This window comes from Phyllobates terribilis, unplaced genomic scaffold (assembly GCF_046119375.1).
Source record: "Phyllobates terribilis strain yellow unplaced genomic scaffold, ASM4611937v1 Scaffold_34__1_contigs__length_13252353, whole genome shotgun sequence".
Classification (NCBI taxonomy): Eukaryota; Metazoa; Chordata; class Amphibia; order Anura; family Dendrobatidae; genus Phyllobates; species Phyllobates terribilis.
Window position 1 is genome coordinate 12,863,235 of NW_027362794.1, and position 16,586 is coordinate 12,879,820.

The 16,586-nt window shown below is 46.7% G+C and overlaps 1 long non-coding RNA gene across 1 annotated transcript in view; it reads left to right on the forward strand.

Annotated features, from left to right (window-relative positions):
• LOC141180643 (uncharacterized) overlaps positions 1-16,586 on the forward strand; it is a 131,597-nt gene that overhangs the window by 26,366 nt on the left and 88,645 nt on the right. Inside the window, exon 3 of the long non-coding RNA XR_012256293.1 lies at positions 14,394-14,501. This is a non-coding gene — a long non-coding RNA (uncharacterized lncRNA). The remainder of the gene's footprint in view (positions 1-14,393; positions 14,502-16,586) is intronic.

The window sequence follows — 16,586 nt, forward strand, 5'->3', positions numbered from 1 at the left end:
TACAAAACTCCTCTACATGGGAGGCTTTTTAACCCCCTAATGACCGGAGCATTTTCCATTTTTGCATTTTCATTTTTTGCTCCCCTTCTTCCCAGACCCATAGCCTTTTTATTTTTAGGTCAATATTGCCATGTGAGGGCTTATTTTTTGCGGGACAAGTTGTACTTTTAAACGTCATCACTGGTTTTACCATATCATGTACTGGAGAACGGGGAAAAAAATTCCAAGTGCGGTGAAATTGCAAAAAAAATGCAATTCCACGGTTGTTTTGTTTTTACCACGTTCACTGAATGCTATAACTGACCTGCAATTATGATTCTCCAGGTCATTACGAGTTTGTAGACACCAAACATGTATAGGTTCTTTTTTATTTAAGTGGTGAAAAAAAAATCCAAAGTTTGCTAAAAATGGCGCCATTTTCCGAGACCCGTAGAGTCCCCATTTTTCGGGATCTGGGGCCAAGTGAGGGCTTATTTTTTGCGTGTCGAGCTGATCGCCTGTTATTTCATTTTATTTCAATGTTGTGACGACCAAAAAACATAATTCTGGCGTCTAGAATTTTCTCGTTACACCGCTTACTGATCGGATTAATTCTTTTTTTTATATTGATAGAATGGGCGATTCTGAACGCAGCAATACCAAATATGTGTTTTTACTTTATTATTATTTTATTTTGAATGGGGCGAAAGGGGGGCGAATTAAACTTTTATATATTGTATTATCTTTTTCATATTTTTAAAAACATTTTTTTCCACTTTCTGCATGCTTCAATAGTCTCCACAGGAGACCAGAAGCTGCAGTTACCTGATCGGCTCGGCTTCAGAAAGGCGATGAGCAGATTGCCTCTATGTAGCAGAAATGCTCATGTGCTATGAGCGCCAACCACTAGGTGGCGCTCATAGCAAGCAAGACATGACAACCACAAGGGTCTGCTGCAGACCCCGGGTTGCCATGCCCACGCATCGGTAACCCGCGATCACGTGACAGGTCACCGATGGGCGGGGCTAATGCCGCTGTTGCAGATTGACAGCGGCATTTAAGTGGTTAACAGCTGCGGGTGCATCGCAATTCCACCAACGGCTGTTGCAGCCACATGTCAGCTGTAAGAATCAGCTGACATGTGCCTGGTTCAGTGCGGGCTCAGCGCCAGAGCCAGCGCTGAACCAGGGGTGATGGCCTGGGGTGTACTAATACGCCCCTGGCCAGTAAGGGGTTAAAGACCACTCCGAGTTGGCTAAAAAGACTACTTTACACAAGGCGTAAAGTGCCATCTTTTAGAAACGAAGGGGCACAGGAAAGAAAAACTAAATGACGCAGATTCATAAGAACGGAAAAAATTACACATTTATGTCAAGTGACAGCTTCTCTACAAAGGAAGTTGTTCAACAGAAAAAGTTGTCTTAATGTACTTAAAATAAAAACTGATGAAACTTCCTGTAACACGGCTGGGTGTGGACCCACTGCTCCTGGGGCCGGGCTGACCCTGGAGTGGCGTGACTAAGCAACTAACTGGTTTTCACTAGAGCCTCTGGTGGCGAGGATAGTCTTGGCCACAGGTATTCGCCAGGTACCACTCCTGATCTCTGCAGGACAAAGCAGGGTTAAATTCCTGCAGAGACCGGCCACGCCCCCTAAGGCCAAATGGAAAACACCATGCTGTTGCAGCTGTGCAGAGGAGAGCTGCAAGAGGCAAACCTCAGCGAGCCGCCCTGATGGGAGGAGACGCCGAACGCTGACGATGGAGAGTAGGACGACGCTGAGGAGGCACGTGAGTTACTGCTGTGACAGCACCCCCCTGACGCCCCACTGTTCTTTAGGCCAACCCGACGGAGAAACTGCTCAAAAATCGCAGGGGGGAAGAGGGGGGAGAACGATGTTGTCGGCAGGCTCCCAAGACCTTTCCTCAGGACCGAAACCCCTCCAATCAACTAGACAGGCAGGTGTGGAGAAATGCTGCACAGTGAAAATGGTTTAAAATGTAGAAGTGTCTATTTTTATCAATTAACAAAATACAAAGTGAATGAACACAATACATCATCAAAGCATCAATTCTTCTGGATGCACTTACACAGTTTTGAAGGAACTCGACAGGGAGATTGTTCCGAACATCTTGGAGATCTAACCACAGATCCTATGTAGGCTTTCGCAAAACCTTCTGTCTCTTCATGTAATCCCAGACAAACTTGATGTTGAGATCAGGGCTCTGTGGGGACATATCATCACTTCCAGGACTCCTTTTTCTTCTTTATGCCATTTACAGTTCTTAATGACATTGGCTGTATATTTGTGGTCGTTTTGCTGCTGCAGAATAATGTTGGAGGCAATCAGACGCCTCCCTGATGGAATTGTATGATGGAGTCCTTAATGCTGAAAAATACAGGCAGATCATAATAATAAATAATAATCTACTATATAATTGTCTTATCCCGTCTGTCTGTCCAGGAAATCCCGCATCGCTCATTGGTCCGGCAGCGGCCAATCAGCGCCGCGGGATTTCAGAAAAAAGATGGCGGCCGTTAGCGGGACAGAGCTCAGCGGCGTTGCAGCCGGGAGATGAGCGCCGCGAGGCGCTCATCTCCCGGCCGGTACCAGCAGAAGGACCCCGACCGCCGGACCCATCTGCGGGACGGAGATGCAGCCGGGAGATGAGCGGCGCGAGGCACTCATGTCCCGGCCGGTAGCAGCGGAAGGACCGCCGGCGTCGCTGACCTCCATGCAGAAGAGAGGAACGGTGAGCGGCACTGCGGGTCGGGATACTTCTGCTGCGAGCACCCGCTCATGTCCCGGGTTCTCGCAGCGGAAGTAGCCGAACAGGCAGCGCCGCTTCCTGGTCCTCACCAAGACGATTCGATGATTGGTCGAGTCCGAAGACCGCGACCAATCACTGATCGTAGCGCAAAAGTTAAATACCGCTGTGCTGATTGGTCGCGGACGCTGCGCGCGACCAATCACCGATTTGGGCGCCAAATTTAAATATCGGCCGCGACCAATCAGCACAGTAGTGGTTAACTTTAGCCGCAAGATCAGTGATTGGTCGCGGGCCAAGACCGCGACCAATCACTGATTTGTGCGGCACATTTAAATAGCGGCCGCGACCAATTAGATGTCAGCGCCGCTCCCCGGTCCTCTCTTCACACCCTAGCCGCTGATGTCCCCACAGTATCCGCATGGTGTTACAAAGATCCGGACATTTGTGTTAAAAATTGCTGATTGGTCGCTGGAGCTGCCCGCGACCAATTACCGATTTGGGCGCCAAATTTAAATATCGGCCGCGACCAATCAGCACAGCGGTGTTTAAATCTGGAGCCAAGATCGGTGATTGGTCGTGTAGCACCCCGAGGGCTCGGCTGCTACAGGGGTATTGCACCTCAAACCAGAGGTGTGGTATTCCACTCCCGGGTAAGGATGGAGTGTGGACCAGGACTCGGTAGGCTGCATGCACCACATACACCCCATTTCCGAGGGACAGCTCAACGGTGCTCCCACTAGACAGAAGTGCAGGCACGACAGCATCTGTCCCTGGCTGGAGTGGGGGGGGGGGGGGAGTGCACCCAGTGGTGTAGGAGCAGATAGGGGTGGGTCTCTGGGCATAGGTAGGGGCCCATTGGTTGCTAGTCACCTGGGCTCGGGTGTTAGAAGGAGGTATATAAGGTGGGCACCATCTTAGGACAGTAGTGAGTTGAGTCAGAGGGGAAGACAGGAAGCAGAGCCTCTGCATGGGCTCTGCTCCGCAGGCTGGCCTTGTCCGGAGGCTGGAGCCTGAGAGAGAGAGAAAGGAGAAGGAACAGAAAGGACAGTAAGCAAGGAACAGGAACACAGAGAAAGGCCCAGAGACATGAGTGAAGTAGGAACCTTAAGAACCCACGAGATAACGGGTGAAGGGTTGGCAGAGCAGGGTACCGGAACCCAAATTGGTGGAGGCGACTAATCCTCAGCCAAAACCGGAGGTTGTGACCACATCTTGGTGCGACCCCTCACTACATCCACCAGGAAAGCATACCACATAGGGTCAGGGAAACCGGAGAGAGTTTTCGCCAACAGAAGGCCCGAGGAAGCTGGACAAAGGTGGGTCACTGGTGGGGACGGCCAGAGAAGGGAAGAGAAGGGAGTTCTGTGCCACACTCTGGAATTGCCTGGGAGTTGACCGAGTCCCTCACCTGGTGGACGCAGCACGGCTTGGGCAGTCATCGCCTGCAGCATTGACACGAATAACAACTGTGAGTAAAGCATTGGAAACTGCAACCGCACGTCTCTGTGTTTCATCGCCGCACCAGCACCATTAGTACTGGGACGCTCGCACCATCACTCCCATCATCTCGCACACTAACTGCCCTGGGGCTGCACTCTTCCCGTGGGGAGTCACACTACCTAAGCTGCGTATACCATCAGCCCCAGCGGTCTGCCTTGCAGCGGCGGTCCCCACTGACCGCAATCCACGGGTGGCGTAGTCGGACACTTATTATAACACCAATAGACTGCCACTGGTTTGACCACCCTGGGCACGGACCGGGTCACCGCCACACGGAGACTACAACCCCCAGCGATCCGGCTCCGGGTATCCCCTGCACAGCGCAGGCCCAGGGGGCGAGTCAGTCGCGTCCGATATTTAAATTTGGCGCCCAAATCGGTGATTGGTCGCGGGCAGCGCCAGCGACCAATCAGCGATTTTTAACACAAATGTCCGGACCTTTGTAACACCATGCGGATACTGTGGGGACATCAGCGGCTAGGGTGTGAAGGGAGGACCAGGGAGCGGCGCTGCCTGTGCGGATAGTTCCGCTGCGAGAACCAGGGACATGAGCGGGCGCTCGCAGCAGAAGTATCCTGACCCGCAGAGCCGCTCCCCGGTCCTCCCTTCTCACCCTAGCCGCTGATGTCCCCACAGTATCAGCATGGTGTTACAAAGGTCCGGACATTTGTGTTAAAAATCGCTGATTGGTCGCTGGCGCTGCCCGCGACCAATCACCGACTTGGGCGCCAAATTTAAATATCGGCCGCGACCAATCACCGATCTTGGCTCCACATTTAAACACCGCTGTACTGATTGGTCGCGGACGCTATTTAAATGTGGCGCCAAAATCGTTGATTGGTCGCGCCCAGCGTCGGCGACCAATCAGCACAGCGGTGTTTAAACGTGGAGCCAATATCAGCGATTTTTAACACAAATGTCTGGACCTTTGTAACACCATGCGGATACTGTGGGGACATCAGCGGCTAGGGTGTGAAGGGAAGACCGGGGAGCGGCGCTGCGGGTCGGGATACTTCTGCTGCGAGCAGTCGCTCATGTCCCGGGTCCTCGCAGTGGAAGTAGCCGCACAGGCAGCGGCGCTCCCCGGTCCTCACTAATACGATTCCGCTCCCCGCTCCTCACCAATACGATTCGCTGATTGGTCGCGTGCGGAGAGCGCGACCAATCAGCGAGCTTGGCGCCAAATTTAAACAACGCTCTGCTGACTGATCGCGGTCGCTGGCCGAGATCAATCAGCAGTATTGGCGCAAAATTTAAACAACGCTCTGCTGATTGGTCGCCGGCCGCGACCAGTCAGCAGTATTGTCGCCAAATTTAAACACCTCTTTGCTGATTGGTCGCGGTCGCGACTAATCAGCGATTTTGGTGCCAAATTTAAACACGCTCTCCATTCCTCACTAACACTTTTCGCCGATTGGTCGCGGCCGCCGCCTGCGACCAATCACCGATATTGTCGCCAAATTTAAACACCGCTTTGCTGATTGGTCGCGGTTGCCTAACGCGACCAATCAGCGATTTGGGCGCCAAATTTAAACGCCGCTCTGCTAATTGCTCCCCGTCGGCCGCATACCTATTCTAGAATACCCGATGCGTTTGAATCGGGCCACCATCTAGTAATAATAATAAACAGGCAATGGAAGAAAAGTGCACACTACAAATGTGAATAAAGGATGCGCAGCCCTGGAGACATAACTCATGGTAATAATAATATAACAATATTTTTGATAGGGGTGACATGCAGGTATATGTATACATGTGCTGCATTATTGTGTATTAGCATGGTCATAATTTTCATGATATGAAGGGGATAAACACATATATGTATACTAGATGGTGGCCCGATTCGAACGCATCGGGTATTCTAGAATAGGTATGCGGCCGACGGGGCACAATTAGCAGAGCGGCGTTTAAATTTGGCGCCCAAATCGCTGATTGATCGCGTTAGGCCGCGACCAATCATCAGAGCGTTGTTTAAATTTTGCGCCAATGCTGCTGATTGATCTCAGCCAGCGACCGCGATCAATCAGCAGAGCGTTGTTTAAATTTGGCGCCAAGCTCGCTGATTGGTCGCGGCTGGCGTCCGCGACCAATTAGCACAGCAGTGTTTAAATGTGGCGGCAAGATCGGTGATTGGTCGCGGCCGCTATTTAAATGTGGCGCCCAAATCGGTGATTGGTCGCGGGCAGCGTCCGCGACCAATCAGCACAGCGGTATTTAACTTTTGCGCTAAGATCAGTGATTGGTCGGGTCCGAAGACCGTGACCAATCATCGAATCGTCTTGGTGAGGACCGGGGAGCGGCGCTGCCTGTGCGGCTACTTCCGCTGCGAGAACCTGGGACATGAGCGGGCGCTCGCAGCAGAAGTATCCCGACCCGCAGCGCCGCTCCTCGGTCCTCCCTTCCGCATGGATGTCAGCGACGCCGGCGGTCCTTCCGCTGCTACCGGCCGGGACATGAGCGCCTCCCGCCGCTCATCTCCCGGCTGCATCTCCGTCCCGCAGATGGGTCCGACGGTCGGGGTCCTTCTGCTGGTACCGGCCGGGAGATGAGCGCCTCGCGGCGCTCATCTCCCGGCTGCAACGCCGCTGAGCTCCGTCCCGCAGATGAGCTGCTAACGGCTGCCATTTTTTTTTCTGAAATCCCGCGGCGCTGATTGGCTGCCGGACCAATGAGCAACGCGGGATTTCCTGGACAGATAGACAGACAGACAGACAGACAGACGGGATAAGACAATTATATAGTAGATATTGTTCTATTGATATTACCATGAATTATGTCTCCACGGCTGCGCGTCCTTTATTCACATAGCGATTTGCACTGTGCACTTTTTCTTCCATTGCCTGTTATCATTATTTTTTTTTAATAAATGAAGATTCATTTCATTAATATGTGTTGTAGCCTATGTACATAAACACAATCATACATGCGCACAAACACACACGTCACTCACCATCCCTCTGCTCGGCTCCTGTCATCCAACTCCTCTCCGGTGCAGCAGTGCAAGGCGCACTGCCTGACGTCACAGGGCCGTGTCTCCTAGCTATGACGCGGCCGGTCCAGCACACAAGAAAGTTTACAGGTGCAGTGCTGGCCCGGCCGAAAGAAGAAGCAGGGGCCCTGCGCAGCTGCTGGGGGAGTGGCACGCCTCCCCCTTCCTCGCCGTCCAGCTCGCCCCTACCCACCGGGATATGTGCGCCACATCAGCTGCGCACACATTATAATGAGGGCGATCTGGCCAAGGGCCCCTCCGGAGCTCCGGACCCCGGGCGGTAGCCCAGATTGCCTTCATTATAATGCGCCTATGATAGAGGCCACTATCTCCTTAGCTTGCTGGTGGTACTTTTCTGCAGGAATCAGCTTGGCTCCAACCAGCCTGAAATATTTTCAGTGAATTATGGCACGACGCCATGGTATTAGCACTGCCCCCAGTACCAGTAGCGAAGCCATCCACAATTTCCTTCTCAGGAATTTTATTTGGTAGAATGAGTAGCTGGCCAAATACATTTGTTTTTCATAAAGGAGCTGAAGATACTGAGTGGCAAGTTTCTTCAGTATGTTAGACCGGAGATTACGTAAGGGAATATATCAGGAGAGATTACACTGTGTTCCAAATTATTATGCAAATAATATTTTCTCAGATTTTCCCAAATTACCTATATGAATTGCAGTCATTGTAATTTTCCAGTCAAATAACTATTAGAGTACAATTGAAAGGTTTTTGTACAAACTGCCTATGATAACAGTATATTTTTTAAAAAAAATAAAACACTCAAACTGCACTCAAAATGCATGTTCCAAATTATTATGCATAGCAGAGTTTTCAACCTTTTCATTTTAATAAAGAACAAAAAAAATGGTCATTTTTTAAATTATAAGCATTAGCAGGTTATTACAAACTGAAATCAAACAGTTTTCAACTCAAAACTTTATTCTAGGTGAAAGGAGCTTCTGAACTCTCTCATTCATTGAATTTGTCAGGTTTTGGATGGTTTCTGCTTCAATTGTTTTGCATGAGGACAGAATACCCTCCCAGAGCTGTTGCTTAGATGTGAACTGCCTCCCACCATCATAGACACTCCTTTTGATGATACTCCAGAGGTTCTCAATGGGGTTGAGGTCAGGGGAGCATGGGGGCCACACCATAAGTTTGTCCCCTTTTATGCCCATAGCAGCCAGAGATGCAGATGTGTTATGTGCAGCATGAGACGGGGCAATATCATGCATGAAATGATCTCGATGGTCCAGATGGATGGAGTGGAGGATGGCTGGTTGATGGACACCCCATGCAAACACGGCTACGGCGCCAACAAGGAGGAGGTGGAGTAATGTTTTGGACTGGAATCATGGGGAGAGAGATTGTCGGCCCTTTTAGGATCCCTGAAGGGGTAAAGATGAACTCCATAATGTATGTTGAGTTTCTCAAACAGTACTTCCTGCCATGGTTCAAGAAGAAGAACCGTGCATTCCGCAGCAAGATCATTTTCATGCATGATAATGCCCCGTCTCATGCTGCACATAACACATCTGCAGCTCTGGCTGCTGTGGGCATAAAAGGGGACAAACTTATGGTGTGGCCCCCATGCTCCCCTGACCTCAACCCCATTGAGAACCTCTGGAGCATCATCAAAAGGAGTGTCTATGATGGCGGGAGGCAGTTCACATCTAAGCAACAGCTCTGGGAGGGTATTCTGTCCTCATGCAAAACAATTGAAGCAGAAACCATCCAAAACCTGCCAAATTCAATGAATGAGAGAGTTCAGAAGCTCCTTTCGAACAAGGGGTCCTATGTGAAAATGTTACATCACCTAGAATAAAGTTTTGAGTTGAAAACTGTTTGATTTTAGTTTGTAATAACCTGCTAATGCTTATAATTTCAAAAATGACCATTTTTTTGTTCTTTATTAAAATGAAAAGGTTTAAAATTCTGCTGTGCATAATAATTTGGAACATGCATTTTGAGTGCAGTTCGAGTGTTTTATTTTTTAAAAAATATACTGTTATCATAGGCAGTTTGTACAAAAACCTTTCAATTGTACTCTAATAGTTATTTGACTGGAAAATTACAATGACTGCAATTCATATACAGTACAGACCAAAAGTTTGGACACACCTCATTTAAAGATTTTTCTGTATTTTCATAACTATGAAAATTGTACATTCACACTGAAGGCATCAAAACTATGAATTAACACATGTGGAATTATATACTTAACAAAAAAGTGTGAAACAACTGAAAATATGTCTTATATTAGGTTCTTCAAAGTAGCCACCTTTTGCTTTGATGACTGCTTTGCACACTCTTGGCATTCTCTTGATGAGCTTCAAGAGGTAGTCACCGGAAATGGTCTTCCAACAATCTTGAAGGAGTTCCCAGAGATGCTTAGCACTTGTTGGCCCTTTTGCCTTCACTCTGCGGTCCAGCTCACCCCAAACCATCTCGATTGGGTTCAGGTCTGGTGACTGTGGAGGCCAGGTCATCTGGCGTAGCACCCCATCACTCTCCTTCTTGGTCAAATAGCCCTTACACAGCCTGGAGGTGTGTTTGGGGTCATTGTCCTGTTGAAAAATAAATGATGGTCCAACTAAAAGCAAACCGGATGGAATAGCATGCCGCTGCAAGATGCTGTGGTAGCCATGCTGGCTCAGTATGCCTTCAATTTTGAATAAATCCCCAACAGTGTCACCAGCAAAGCCCCCCCACACCATCACACCTCCTCCTCCATGCTTCACGGTGGGAACCAGGCATGTAGAATCCATCCGTTCACCTTTTCTTCGTCGCACAAAGACACGATGGTTGGAACCAAAGATCTCAAATTTGGACTCATCAGACCAAAGCACAGATTTCCACTGGTCTAATGTCCATTCCTTGTGTTCTTTAGCCCAAACAAGTCTCTTCTGCTTGTTGCTTGTCCTTAGCAGTGGTTTCATAGCAGCTATTTTACCATGAAGGCCTGCTGCACAAAGTCTCGTCTTAACAGTTGTTGTAGAGATGTGTCTGCTGCTAGAACTCTGTGTGGCATTGACCTGGTCTCTAATCTGAACTGCTGTTAACCTGCGATTTCTGAGGCTGGTGACTTGGATAAACTTATCCTCAGAAGCAGAGGTGACTCTTGGTCTTCCTTTCCTGGGGAGGTCCTCATGTGAGCCAGTTTCTTTGTAGCGCTTGATGGTTTTTGCAACTGCACTTGGGAACACTTTCAAAGTTTGCCCAATTTTTTCGGACTGACTGACCTTCATTTCTTAAAGTAATGATGGCCACTCGTTTTTCTTTACTTAGCTGCTTTTTCTTGCAATAATACAAATTCTAACAGTCTATTCAGTAGGACTATCAGCTGTGTATCCACCTGACTTCTGCACAACACAACTGATGGTCCCAACCCCATTTATAAGGCAAGAAATCCCACTTATTAAACCTGACAGGGCACACCTGTGAAGTGAAAACCATTTCCGGTGACTACCTCTTGAAGCTCATCAAGAGAATGCCAAGAGTGTGCAAAGCAGTCATCAAAGCAAAAGGTGGCTACTTTGAGGAACCTAGAATATAAGACATATTTTCAGTTGTTTCACACTTTTTTGTTAAGTATATAATTCCACTTGTGTTAATTCATAGTTTTGATGCCTTCAGTGTGAATGTACAATTTTCATAGTCATGAGCATACAGAAAAATCTTTAACTGAGAAGGTGTGTCCAAACTTTTGGTCTGTACTGTAGGTAATTTGGGAAAATCTGAGAAAATATTATTTGCATAATTATTTGGAACACAGTGTAGTTCAGAGATGTACGGAGGAGAAAGGTTGTGGATGGCTTTGTAGGTCAGTGTTAGTAGTTTGAACTGGTTATGCTGGGCAATTGGGAGCCAGTGAAGGGATCTTATAGATTGCAATCTTATAGATTGCTGGAGCCAGTCCACAGTAAAAAAAAAAAAAGCAGCCATAGAGTGTCTGGGAACCTTCACACAGACTTTTATTAGCCAGGGCTGCTTCTCAGAAGGGTTGGACATGCCCACCAGAGAATCAGAGACTCCTCCGGTGGGCCCTGGCTTCTCCTTCTGAATAGTTCATAGTGCAAACCTTACAGCTGCTATGGGGCTCTTGAGCGAGAGAGAAAGGTGGACCCTCAGAGAATCAAATCCTCTGGTGGGCCCAATGTTCTTCAGTCTCACACTGCTTCACGGTGAGAGTTGTATTTCACCACAGCCATATTCTTTAGCTCTGTGAAAGGACTGGTATAGAGGGAAACCGTATCTACTCCAGCTGTCATTTCTCCCAGGAAGTCCTCTAATGCAGCTTGTTGCATAAGCAATGGCAGCCCGTCCAACATCAGCTACCACTTCTGGGTGGTGCTTCAACATACAAAGATCTTTCTTTGTGGCTTGAATTTCATGACTACAGAGTTGGGCAATGGCCTGATCTGCAATGCGTTTTGAGAAATAACGTGCATAAGCACGTCCAATCCACAGTAAAAAAAAGCAGCCATAGAGTGTCCGGAAACCTTCACACATACTTTTCTTAGCCAGGGCTGCTTCTAGGAGAGAGTTGTATTTCACCACATCCATATTCTTTAGGTCAGATGAAAGGACTGGAATACAGGGAAACCTTATCCACTCCGGTTGTCATTTCTCCACCACCAGGTTCCGGACATTGTCACACACGACCATGTCTGGCTGCATGTTCAGCGGTGAAAGCCACAGATCTGCCTGCTGTGTTACAGCTTTCAACAACTCTGCAGCGGTGTGTGGTTTGTCACCTAAGCATAAGCATATTATCTTTGGCACAGCCTGTTGCCGCTTGGCCAAGGAAGTGCTGCAGTGCTTCCAGCTTGTGACTGATCATTTTGGAAATGGAGGCCGAACAGGAGGAGGATGAGAAGGAGGAGGTGCAGGAGCTGAACAATGTGATTACATTGAGGTTGTATTGTCGAGTGTTTTTTATTAGTGATGAGTGAGCATGCTTGCTACTGCTCGGTGCTCGCCCGAGCATCTCACTGCTCGAGATGCTCGGCGCTCGCCAAGTATTCCCGGGGTTGCTCGGGTCCCCTCCCTGCATGTTTGGCGCTCTTTAGAGCGCCAATCAACATGCAGGGATTGCCTGCCACTCATTGTAATGCCGCAGCCATGGTGGTTGTGGCATTACAGTGGTTGGATGGCCGCACAGCGTCATCAGGTCTATATCAGACCTGGCGCCGCTGTGCTCGTCACAGTCACTCCGGAGTCAGGCAGAGTAGGGAGAGGTGCTGCTGCTTCAGGGAGAGATTTGCTTGTGTATTAGGTAGTGTAGGGAGAAAAACCGTACATTACACTTATCCATCTTAACAAACAGTCATTTTGAGCACTGACTAATCCATATGCAGAGATATCAGGCAGGCAGTGTACATAGGCTGGCAGGCAGTGTATATAGCAGACTGCAGTGCATATAGCACAAGAGGCTCCATTCCAATTCTGCCTTCTGCTGCTGTTAGATATTTCTATACAAAGGCCCAGGTCTCAGGGGCCAGGAATACTTTTTTTTTTTTTAAATCCTCATTATTTGCTTAAAAAGCAATCCAGAGAACACCATTTTTTTCTGCGCCATTAGCTTGTTGGCACTGCAGAATACAGTCAGGTCCTTTCCATATTACAGCGCTAGAAATCCAGCTAGTTAAAACCGTGTTTTCTCCGTCACATGGATCACATATACGTATTCAGAAAATACTGCCATTTTTGGCCTCCATTCCAATTTTTTTTCACTGTGTCAGCAAAGTTTTTGACACCAGTTTGCTGTTCAAACTAGTTACCTACAGGCCAGGTATTTAAAACTTTGTTTTCTCCGTCACACGGATCACATATACGTTGTCAGAAAACACTGCCATTTCTGGACTCCATTAAAAATTTCCTTCAGTGTGTCAGTGAAGCAATTCACACCAGTTTGCTGTTCAAACTAGTTACCTACAGGCCAGGTATTTAAAACTCTGTTTTCTCCGTCACACGGATCACATATACAGTACAGACCAAAAGTTTGGACACACTTTCTCATTTAAAGATTTTTATGTATTTTCATGACTTTGAAAATTGTCTTTTGTGTCTACTCACAGATAACTTGAGACTGTCTTTGATCATCCTGGAGCTGATCATTGGCTGTACCTTTGCCATTATGGCTATTCTTCGATCCATTTTAAACCATTGGAGATCATTTTAGCTGAACAGCCTATCATTGTCTGCACTTCTTTAGAAGTTTTACCCTCTCCAATCAACTTTTTAATCAAAGTACTCTGTTCTTCTGAACAATGTCTAGAACAACCCATATTTCTCAGGCTTTCAAGGAGAAATGCATGTACAACAAGTGCTGGCTTCATCCTTAAATAAGGGCCAACTGATTCACACCTTTTCTTCACAGAATGATTGACCTCACTAATTGAACTCCACATTGCTATTATTTTGAACACACCCCCTTTCAATTATTCAAATACACAGACTCAAAAACATGCAGATCATGAATGCTGAGTCTGTTGGTTTTCTTAGAATCTATTGCACCAACTGGTAAATTGTTTGATATGTGGTAATATAATTTATATCAAAAACAGTGATTAATCTGGTTAGTCATATTAAACTGCTATTATTTTGAACAGTATGTATAATGAATGGGGGGATGGATGCAGGGCAGGGACTAAGACTATGTGCACACATTCAGGATTTCCAGCAGAAAATTCTACTGCAAATCCTAATGTGTTGGCAGGAAAAACGTTGCATAAAATACGCTTTTTTGCTGTGCTTTTAAAAGGTGATTTTGTTGCAGATTTTTCTCCACTCATTGGAATGGGTGAAATATGCTGCAAGAATTGACATTATGCAGATTTGAATCTGCTGCAAATCTGTAAGGAAAAAATAGGCAGCGTGTGCATGACTTCAGGATTCTCATTCAATTTGCTGGTACAGTAAAATGATGCGTATTTGATGCAACATGTGCACATAGCCTTGAAATTAGTTGGGGGAATGTTAGACACTGACTAATATTTATTTATTGGGCTTCGAAAATTATAGTTAATGTGGGGTGGGGGGCACAGAGCTAGATTACTTATCAGTTTATATTTTTAAGGAGCAATGTGATGGAGACGTTTGTGTGTGTGTGTATATATATACATATGATATATGTGACCTTATTATTTTCAGGGCTGCGGTGATCAGTGTGACAAGACGCGTCGTGGGTGGAAGATGTCGACATGAAGGTCTGACCAGATTGAGAAGAAACAACAGAAAATGGCTCTAATCAGACGAGATGTAAGTATATATTCTGATGTGTATGACTTGGAGTAATACTGTTCTTTGTAAAATTCCTTAGGCCACTTCTCACATTTGTGTGAAATGTCTGTGAGCTGCCAGATTTTTTTATTGGTTGGCACATGGACTCAGGGTTTCATAGATCCATTCACTTATCAGTAAAAATCATGGATCCGAGAATGAGGTCTGCGAGACTCGGGGCATGTCCTGTTTCTGATCTGATTTTGAAGATCAGAATAGGACTTACTCAGTGGGTCTGTGTGCTGTTCGAGAGAAAAAGAAAATTGAGCTGCACACTGATACAGAAATGTAGCCTTACTATATACAGCACCGTCCCTTATTGTATAGTGTACTCCCTTATTATGTAAAGCACAGTCATTAAAGGAGTATTCCCATCTCTAAGTTCCTATCCTAATATGTAGTAAGTGTAGTAATATTAGCAAATGGCCACACACATAGTGACTGTTAGTCAGCTGTTAGTGGTCGTAACTAGTGATGAGCGAGCTCGCTCAGTTAACCCTTTCACCGAGCACGCTCGGATACTGACCGAGAATTTTCGGAGTGCTCAACAACTATGTTCGAGTCGCTACGGCTGCATGTGTCGCGGCTGTTACACAGCTGCAACACATGCAGGGATTGCCTGTTTGTTAGGCAATCCCTGCATCTTATTATGTATAGCACCGTCCCTTACATAGCATATTCTTGTTAGTTTTGATAATCACTGCGCCCTCTCTTTATCACATGGTTCTCACTTGTTAGATATATAATGACTGCTGATGAAGCAGCATCTGACCAGGAGACCAGTCCATCATCCGCCTCCATTAGAAAAAAAGCTTTCCCATGCTCCATCAGCCGTCATTTTAATTTATTTCTAACAAGAGTGAACGCAATGAAATAAGGACAGGGCACCAAAATATTGAGAATTTGACATGTAAAGGACAAGAGAGGACACTATATAAAATTATATTACGTGTATATAGCTTTGTCACCACAAAAGGATGGGGGCCCAGACACATTTCTTAAACAGGGGCCCCAACCTTTTAGTGTCCGCCCTTGGACGGTGGTATATACAGTTAGGTCCATATATATTTGGACAGAGACAACATTTTTCTAATTTTGGTTCTAGACATTACCACAGTAAATTTTAAACAAAACAATTCAGATGCAGTTGAAGTTCAGACTTTCAGCTTTCATTTAAGGGTATCCACATTAAAATTGGATGAAGGGTTTAGGAGTTTCAGCTCTTTAACATGTACCACCCTGTTTTTAAAGGGACCAAAAGTAATTGGACAATTGACTCCAAGGCTATTTCATGGACAGGTGTGAGCAATCCCTTTATGTCATTCTCAATTAAGCAGATAAAAGGCTTGGAGTTGATTTGAGCTGTGGTGCTTGCATTTGGAAGGTTTTTCTGTGAAGTAAACATGCGGTCAAAGGAGCTCTCCATGCAGGTGAAACAAGCCATGCTTAAGCTGCAAAAACAGAAAAAACCCATCCGAGAAATTGCTACAATATTAGGAGTGGCAAAATCTACAGTTTGGTACATCCTGAGAAAGAAAGAAAGCACTGGTGAACTCATCAATGCAAAAAGACCTGGGCGCCCACGGAAGACAACAGTGGTGGATGATTGCAGAATAATCTCCATGGTGAAGAGAAACCCCTTCACAACAGCCAACCAAGTGAACAACACTCTCCAGGAGGTAGGCGTATCAATATCCAAATCTACCATAAAGAGAAGACTGCATGAAAGTAAATACAGAGGGTTCACTGCACGGTGCAAGCCACTCATAAGAATCAAGAATAAAAAGGCTAGACTGGACTTTGCTAAAAAACATCTAAAACAGCCAGCACAGTTCTGGAAGAACATTCTTTGGACAGATGAAACCAAGATCAACCTCTACCAGAATGATGGAAAGAGAAAAGTATGGCGAAGGCGTGGTACAGCTCATGATCCAAAGCATACCACATCATCTATAAAACACGGCGGAGGCAGTGTGATGGCTTGGGCATACATGGCTGCCAGTGGCACTGGGTCACTAGTGTTTATTGATGATGTGACACAGGACAGAAGCAGCCGAATGAATT